Source organism: Prionailurus bengalensis, chromosome C1 (genome assembly GCF_016509475.1).
Source record: "Prionailurus bengalensis isolate Pbe53 chromosome C1, Fcat_Pben_1.1_paternal_pri, whole genome shotgun sequence".
Lineage (NCBI taxonomy): Eukaryota > Metazoa > Chordata > Mammalia > Carnivora > Felidae > Prionailurus > Prionailurus bengalensis.
The window spans coordinates 118,442,782-118,451,468 of NC_057345.1; the positions used below are offsets into that span (position 1 = coordinate 118,442,782).

Here is an 8,687-nt window from a genome sequence, read left to right on the forward strand (position 1 = left end):
TTTGTTTAAGCTACAGTAAATTGAGTTTGCTGTTCCTTGAAGCCAAAGCTTCTGATACCTATAAACTTGCTTTAAGATGTTCACCAAATAGTACATCCTTTTCCTGCTTTTCCTTCTCATTCCTTCCTTCCCTTTAAAAAGGAAAGCTGAAGAACCCCGGGAGACACCACCTGCTTCACCTAAACATCTCTCACCTTCTCTACCCCAAAGAGGAGCTGATAGTCGCAGAAGCCCTGAATGCCGAGATGAGGCACACACAGCCTGTAGGGACAGCCAAGAGAGGTGGCTGGGAAGGCACCGGCTGGTCACCCAGGGCTCACCCTGTGGGAGGATCCACCCCACCCAGCTCCCCACTACCCGAGGGAAAGGGCAGCCTCTGGCGGCATCCAAATAAGGCGTGATGGGGCTCCCATCCCATGGGTCTTTAACTCATCCAGATCCCCCCCACCCCCACCCAAGCTCCTTGCAAGGAGTAAAGCCTGCCTTTACTAAGCCCCAGGAACTGATATTAATTGAGCATCTACTCTGTTCCAGGTTCTTTTCATTTCAAGGAGAGCCCTTTGACATAGGACTTGTCTATCTATCTATTTGTAAAGGAGGACACCAAAGGACATAAGGGCCAAATAGCTCTCCCAAGGTCACACCATCAGGAAGTGGGAGAATTTGGGTCCCCTCCCAGAGATAACCCACAATGTGATACGTTATTTCAGAGGCTTTTTTATCTTCTGTTTCGCATACAAGCGCTATTCAGTCCCAACTAACTGAGTGCCTTTTTCCCCCGACTCTGCCTACCCTCTCCCGGAACACTCTCCACACTCTGCTGGCATCTCATTCCAGCTTCCAGACTCGGCTTTCTCTCTCTCTAATCGTAAGTCACCGCCACTTGCGGAGAGCTCATGGCAATATTTTGCAACAGCCTTAAGAGTCGGCTGTCTTCTTCATCCCTGCTTTCCAGATGGGGAAACTGAGGCTCAGAGAGGGGCAGCTGCTGGCCTCTGCCAACAGCCAGTAAGGGAGTGGCCAGGACACCGCGCCGGCTCTGCCGGGGACAGCGTCCACAGAAGGCCTGGGGACAGGCCACAGGGGTTGTATCCAGGTGAAGGTCAGGCCTCCCAAAACGCCCCGTCTGGCCCCTTCTCTCCTCCCCCACGCTCGGCCCTGCAAATTGGCTTTGACCTTTCTCGCCCCTGCCTTTGAGCTTCTCCGCATTCAACGGGAAACCACAAAGGGAGAAAGAGGGCGGGCTCGAGGGAGGGGCTCCTCCCGCCCGGGCCCCGGGGCCACGCCCCCGCAGGCGCACGAGGCCTCCAGGATCTGTTTGCACAGTTGGGGCGCTTGCCTCCGCACCCCACCTCCGGAAGAAAAGCACCACGAGGTCATCTGTTTACTCTGGGATTAGCGGCTCCCAGCGGGAGCTCTTTTCCTCGGAGATGAAAAGAAAGCGGACAATCTGTCAGGTAAACAGGCGACATTGTTCCCCACGATGTCAGGGCCCCTTTGTGGGCCGGCCTTTGAGGTCAGTGGCTCCCTCTTGCAGGGAGAGCGCTTACTCAAAGGAAATGAGAGGCCCTGGCTGTCGCGCAGGTCCCCTGCTGCAGTTTAAGTGGGGACAAAGGGCTCGGACAATAGGTGACTTTCCTACATAGCCCTCTCCGCACTTGCCTCTCCCGGTGGGTCGCTTGATGAGCCCAACAAGCCGGGCGTGGAGCCATTGTCACAGATGGAGAAACTGAGGCTGACGGCAGCTTCTCCCAAAACAGAAGAGTGCTCCTGGCATTCCGGGAGGTAGTGGCTGGAAGGAAAGCAGGACCTCACTCTTCAGAGGGGGGAAGCGGGGAGCAAGAGAATTGGTGGCACGTGATTTCTTAGCCTAGGTGCCTCTCTGGTGGATGGGGGGGCGGGCACTTGGGAGCCATAACCGTCCCCACCAACAAACTGCTCAGTTTTACGGTCGTGGTTGTGCCTGGTCCCTCTGCCATGTGTGTGACAAAGTATCATCTTTGGAAGAGGGAAAGTGCGGAGACCCCAGTCACAAGCGTGTGTGTGCCTGGGAGTCAGGATGCCTGAGTTCGAGATGGGCTCTGCCTCCCATTTGCTCTGTGGCCTCAGGAAAGCCGCTTGCCCTCTCTGGGCTGCAGTTTTGTTGTCCATCAAACAAGACATAAGGTGCTCTCCGGGGGCCCTTCCCCTCGGACAGCAGGGACGTCTGGGGAGACCACAGGCCTCCATTTAGGAGAAGCAAACGGAGGAGGGTGAACAGCCCTTCCTGGAAGGAGGGGGCTGTTTGAACCCCATGCCCACCTCTGACACTCAGAAGGCCCGTGAGGCAGTGGGAGCCGCAGTGGCAATGCTCCAGGCAGGGTCCGGCCAGGGGAAGAGAGCACTGTCGTGAGGTGATAAGACCACAGGCCTAAGGACACTCTGACCAGATCCAGTTCTGAGCCTGTCACTCACTCACTCACTCACTCAGTCGCTCACCAGAAGCCCAACATCAGGCAAGTGACTCAGCATCCCAGCCTATGAAGTGGCACCCATGGGGCCTCCCCACCCCCAACCCTGCCCTGCCTGGGTCTCCTGGATGGAGAGGTCCCGGGTGAGCAGGAACCGCGGCTGTCCCTGATGCTGCCGCCACCATTAGGTTCTGTCCACCTTCAGGCCTCCCTCTCCCAGACGCTCCCGCCATTGGCCTGCCCCAGGAGGAGACTCGTCCTCCATGCTGTCCAGACGCCAGCCTGCCGGGGACAGGACCACAGCATAGAATCATCTAATTATTCTCCTAAAGTACAGGAAGAGCTGAAAGAAGGCCGGGTGGAAAAGGGCCCAGGGCACTGGCCTGATGGAGCAGGCATCTACCAACCACAAAACTGCCTCTGGGAGGAACCCAGGCGCTACCTGGACCTCGGTGGGTCTCTTGAGGGCACCTGCGGACCGGACATGTGTCCAGTCTCCCACTCCCGGCCAGGCACCAGCTCTCAAGTGACCCTGAGCCTAATATTCGCCAGCAGGAGGGAAACCGGAGGCCAGAATGTTCTCACCTACTATTCCAGGATCCGGAGCCAGTCCCTGGAGACCCGGAGGGAGAGGGGTTACCGGGGCGGAGCTCAGCCTCTCTTCTGAGGCTTCCCAGGACTGAGTGAGGGCTAGCTCATGGGGCTGTCCCTTCTAGGTCCCCAGCAGAGCTGTGTATGAGGTCTGTGGTCCTGGGCAAGTGACTTGCTTTCTCTGAGGCTCATCTCACCATATAGATGGGCATTGGAGGGAATGGGCCTTTTGCTTGAGGAGACCCAGGCCTTCCATCCACCCTTCTCTGCTTCTTAACTCCTAGAAACAAGGTCAAGACCAGCCCCCAATGACCAGGGTTTTCGGGAATCCTAATATTTTGGCGGGGACTCAGACGCAGGTGCCAGAGAAGGAGTTTCTAGCTGGGCCCAGAGATACATTGCAAACACCATTCATTCCTCACTTTCCTTTTTCTCTTTTAAAGGTTGCCCTAGGGATCTGTTTTTAATTGGATTCAACTGGATAAACGTGGTCCAAAGACTTTTCTGTGACGTGGATCCCCCTGGACCCTGCTCCCACATTGGTGCCTACCACCTTATGAGGCAGCTAATTCCATCGGCTGATAGTTCTGATTTCTAGAAAGTGCTGCACCTAACCAGACATTTGCCCATCTTCCTGTAGCTTCTACCTGTGAGCCATATTCTGGCCACCCAGCGCTGTGCGTCCCCTGTGCGTGCGGGAGGTGGGAGGGAGGGGTCCGGTCAGACCAGCTGGGGTTTGCGTTCCAGTATCTCCATTTACCAGCTGAGTGACCCTGCCCACGTGATTTAACCTTCCTGTGCCTCAGTTCCCTCATCTGTAAAGTGGGGTAAGAGTCACTGCAGAGGACTGTTATGGGACACGGCTGAGACGATAGCAGGAAAGCTTTTAGCTCAGGGCCCAGCACCACAGTAATTATTTGCCATTACGACTGTTATTTCTTCATTCGTATCTGCAACGCCTTGAAGATAACCGAGGGCTCCCCTCATAACACCCTCACCTCGCTACCGACTCATCTTCCTCAGACCGAACATACGCAGCCCTTCCGCACGGTTGTCACCCCGTGGCTGGGTCTCAAGACTCCGACACCCAGGCCAGCTTCACCCAAATCCCCAAACGGGAAAACTTGGAGAAGGAGCAGGCCTCTTCTGATTTTTAAAGACTAACCAGTAGAAATGGGAGAAGTTTGAGCACAGCAGAGGGTAAAACCAGAACCAGTAATTACCCATCCCAGGGAGGCCGAGCTCAGCTCAGAATAATGAACTGTTGTCCTTGCTGAGATTAGAGCTGTCCGAAGGTGGGAAGAGCTGTCTCTGGAGGGAGTGAGCTCCCCATCCCTGGGGGTATTCAAGGTGGATGACCCTCTCCCAGAGACGTTATAGAAGAGATTCCCGCGCTGGGTGGGAAATTGAAGTAAATGCCATCAAATATAAGTTCATCACGATGAAGAAGCAAGAAATGCCTCCTTTATTCGTTCAGCCAGTGTTGACTGTTGAGCACCTAGCTATGACTGCCTGTGTGCTGGCTACTCTCCTGGGTGCACAGTTCACGCTAAGAGAAGGACCTTACATCGGGAAGCACTTCATGAAAACGGGGTTACCTTGAAGGTGCTCCTGGCCTCCACTTTTGCATCTGTAAAATGGGTGGGGCTGTAACAGCGCTTACCTCCCAGGCCCGGCCTCCAGACACCCTAGTGGCCTGGAACCGTCCTTGTTGTTCGTATCGTCAGGATGATGACTGCTCCCCAAATCCGGGGAATGTTTTCCTTTTTCTCGCGGAAGACTCAAACCGTTCGGTATGTATTAAATCAGGTCCCAAAAATCCGGCCCAGCCAAGAGCCTCACCCAGGGCAGCCGGGACTGGCTGGGACTGGAACTGGAGAGCGACATCACACCAGTTCTTGGACCACATCCAAAGCCAGCCGCGCGGCAGAGACAGGAGGTTTGCTGAACGTACGTTATTTGCTACCATCATTTCTCAGGAATGGTATCCAAGGGCCAAACAAAGCCATTTTTCTCTGAAGCGGCTTAATTGCTTTGTCGGGGAAAGGGTGGTTCTAACTCTGAACCCAACTGGGCACTTCAAACTCATAAGCCCCTCAGAAAATCTGATGTCAGCTGATTGCTTGCTCCTTCTTCCTCGTATTTCAGGTCACGTGGTCCTCACCTGCTGCCTGAACTGGGCCCAATAGGGGTCACAGCCAAGAGGACTTAGATCAGATCTGGCTCTGCGGGTGGTCCTTGGGGTCAGGTAATGGGCCGGCACTCGGACTTCTGGTGAGGTTTTGGGTCCTTCTAAGACAAGGCCAGAAGAGCTTGGGCTCCAAAGTCAGGCCATTGGGCTCCTGGTCCTGGCCCTGCCACTCACCACCTGCGTGACCTTATGCAGATTACTTAACTTCCCCAAGCCTCTATTTCCTCGTCTGTGAATTGGCACCAATAAGTCCTACCTTTGAAGAACTGGGAAGACTCAGTGAGACCACCCCGAAGGCCCGGAGCACAGAAGACCCACAGAACTGCCACTCCCCTTCCCAGAGTTTCATAAAGCAGTGTTGTGCTTTCCACCTGCTGGATGCTGTTCTGTGTGTGTCGGGAAATGCGGGAGCATGAACACGCCCCAAGAGGACCCAGAAGAAAGGAGCAGGACCGAACTGAAGGCTAGAGCCTGGGGAAGCCGGTTTTGGGGGAAGGAGGAAGAAGGAGCTTCGCTGCTGTGCACTTGGCCTTTCAAGAGTTTTTAAGAACCTTCTAGAGACTGCAGGGGGAGAATCTGAACTCTTGCCTGAGGAGAAGGCTCAGAATGAGTGGCCAAAAGAGTGGGCAAGTGAATCACTGCAGATGTATGCCACCGAGGATGGGCAGAGACTGCCTGGGAGACCCAGCAAGGTTTGGGGCCCTACATGAGGACGGATCAGGACCAACTGTGATCAGCTCAGAGGTTCACTGTAAACAAGGGAGCCCCAGTCCATGCCCCTGGGAGCTTGGGACTCCGAGGCAAATTCCGTAGTCCGTCCTTGGTGAGTACCAGCATTACCAGGAGAACCAGTACAAATACAGCAGACCAAGCCTCCTGCTTCTGGAAAGATGGGAGTAGATGCACTTCCCCCTGTTCCACCTTCTAAGTTCCACTAAAAACCTTGAACATCACATATAAAACAAACACAAGAGGACTCTGAAAAGCGGAGAGAAGGCCCACTGGCTAGGGGATTGGGACCCGAAGAGCCACACAGTGGTGAATTGGCTGCGTTTTATTTTTCTTAATTTTTCTTTTGCTTCATATACACCAGATTTGGACCAAAAGAGTTAACAACCCAGAAACACCAACAGACACGAACAAACAAAAAATTGTCCCCACAAAAGCCTGCTCTCTGTAACCACAAGATCAAGAAAGGGGCAGTCTGGCAAGACAAAACCTTTTTTTTTTTTTTTTTTTTAACCGCAGTGAAATCTACATAACCAAAAATTTACCGTCTTAGCCATTTTTTTTTTTTACAGTTTGATGGCGTGAAGTGTGCTCTCACTGCTGGGCAAACCCCACTGCCATCTTTCCCCAGAGCTCTTTTCATCTTGCAAAACTGGAACGCTGTGCCCACTAAACAGCTCCTCATTCCTGCCGCCCTCAGCCCTGACCACTATCATCCCATGTTCTGTCTCTCTGAATTTGACAGCTGTAGGTACCTCGCATAAATGGAATCATACGGTATTTGTCTTTTTGTGACTGGTTTATTTCACGTGGCATAACATCCTCAGGGGTCACCCGTGTGGTCGCAGGTGTCAAAACTGCCTTGCTTTTTAAGGCTGAATACTGTCCCGTTGTGTGTGTGTGTGTGTGTGTGTGTGTGTGTGTGTATACACCACATTTTATCTATGCATCTATCAGTGGACACGCGGGGTGCACCCACATTTTGGCTATTGTGAAGAATGCTGCTACGAATATAGGTGTACAAAGATCTCTTCAAGACCCTGCTTTCCGTTCTATACGTATATGCCCAGAAGTGACATTGCTGGATTGTATGATACTTCCACTTTTAATTTTTTGAGAAGATACTCTGCAGCATTTTACATGCCCACCGGCAAAGCACAAGGTTCCAGTTTCTCTACACCCTTGCCAACGCTTATTTTCTGTTTCTGTTCTGGTTTTTTTTTGTGTTGTTTTGTTTTGTTTTTTGTCTCTTTTAAATAGCAGTTGTCCCGGGGCGCCGGGGTGGTTCCGTCAGTTAAGCGTCGGACTTCAGCTCAAGTCATGTTGTCGCGGTTTATGAGTTCGAGCCCCGCGTCAGGCTCTGTGCTGACAGCTCAGAGCCTGGAGTCTGCTTCGGTTTCTCTCTCTGCTCCTCCCCTGCTAACACTCTGGTCTCTCTCTCAAAAATAAATAAACATTAAAAAAAAAAAAGTCGGGGCGCCTGGGTGGCGCAGTCGGTTAAGCGTCCGACTTCAGCCAGGTCACGATCTCGCGGTCCGTGAGTTCGAGCCCCGCGTCGGGCTCTGGGCTGATGGCTCAGAGCCTGGAGCCTGTTTCCGATTCTGTGTCTCCCTCTCTCTCTGCCCCTCCCCCGTTCATGCTCTGTCTCTCTCTGTCCCAAAAATAAATAAACGTTGAAAAAAAAATTAAAAAAAAAAAAGTAGGTAAATAGCAGTTGTCCTAATAGGTGTGAGATGGTATCTCATTGTGGTTTTGATTTACATTTCCCTACTGATTAGTGATGTTGAGCTTATCTCTGTTGGCCACTTGTATATCTTCTTTGGAAATATGCCTGTGCAAATCCCTTTCCCATTTTTAAATCAGGTTGTTTGTTCTTGTTGTTGTTGAGTTGCAGGAATTTTTTTATGTATTCTGGATGTTAACCCCTTATCACATACATGACTTGTAACTATCTTGTCCCATCCTGTGGGGGTGCCTCTGTGGCTCTGTTGATTGTGCCCTTTGATGCACCGTGTTTCATTTCAGTGAATTCTAGTTTTATCTATTTTCTCTTTTGTTGCCTGTGCTTCCGGTGTCCTATCTGAGAAACCATTGGTAAATCCAATGTCATGAAGATTCCCCACTGTGTTCCTCTAAGAGTTTTATAGTTTCAGTTCTTATATTTAGGTCTTTGGTATGCATTTGGATTTAATTTCTACATATGATGTAAGATTCCAATTCTGCTCATATATAGATATAGATATATAGATATAGATTAGATATAGATATATAGATATAGATATAGATATAGATATAGATATAGATAGATATCCAGTTTTCCCAACACCACTTGGTGAAAACCATTTATTCTCCATTGAATGGCACCCCTGCTGAAAATCATATGACCATGTATTTGAGGATGCCTTAAGACAGAAAACTTTTAGTCAGGAACCACCCAGTCAAATGCCACAGGGAGAAAAAAATGGCCTCGCTCCCCCCCACCACCAAAAGCCACTTGGAAGCCTAGATTCCCACTCAGGCTGTGGTGTGGAACCGCATTACCTTACTGGGTGATGCCAGAGGGAAGCCAGGACTTTTATTCCCCCCTTGACATATCCTCCTCTTTTTTAAAAAAGATTTTCTTAAGTAATCTCTACACCCAACATGGGACTCAAACTCACAACCTGGAGATCAACAGTTAATGTTCTATCCACTGAGTCAGCCAGGCAGCCCCCCTCCCCCACTGC

General features: G+C 51.6%; 1 long non-coding RNA gene across 1 annotated transcript; it reads left to right on the top strand.

The window, feature by feature from the left end:
• Positions 1 to 1,310: 1,310 nt before the first annotated feature.
• LOC122481246 lies at positions 1,311 to 6,988 on the top strand. The gene is made up of 2 exons (XR_006296795.1): positions 1,311 to 1,457; positions 3,485 to 6,988. It is a non-coding gene; the product is annotated as an uncharacterized LOC122481246 (long non-coding RNA).
• The last annotated feature ends 1,699 nt before the right edge of the window (positions 6,989 to 8,687 follow it).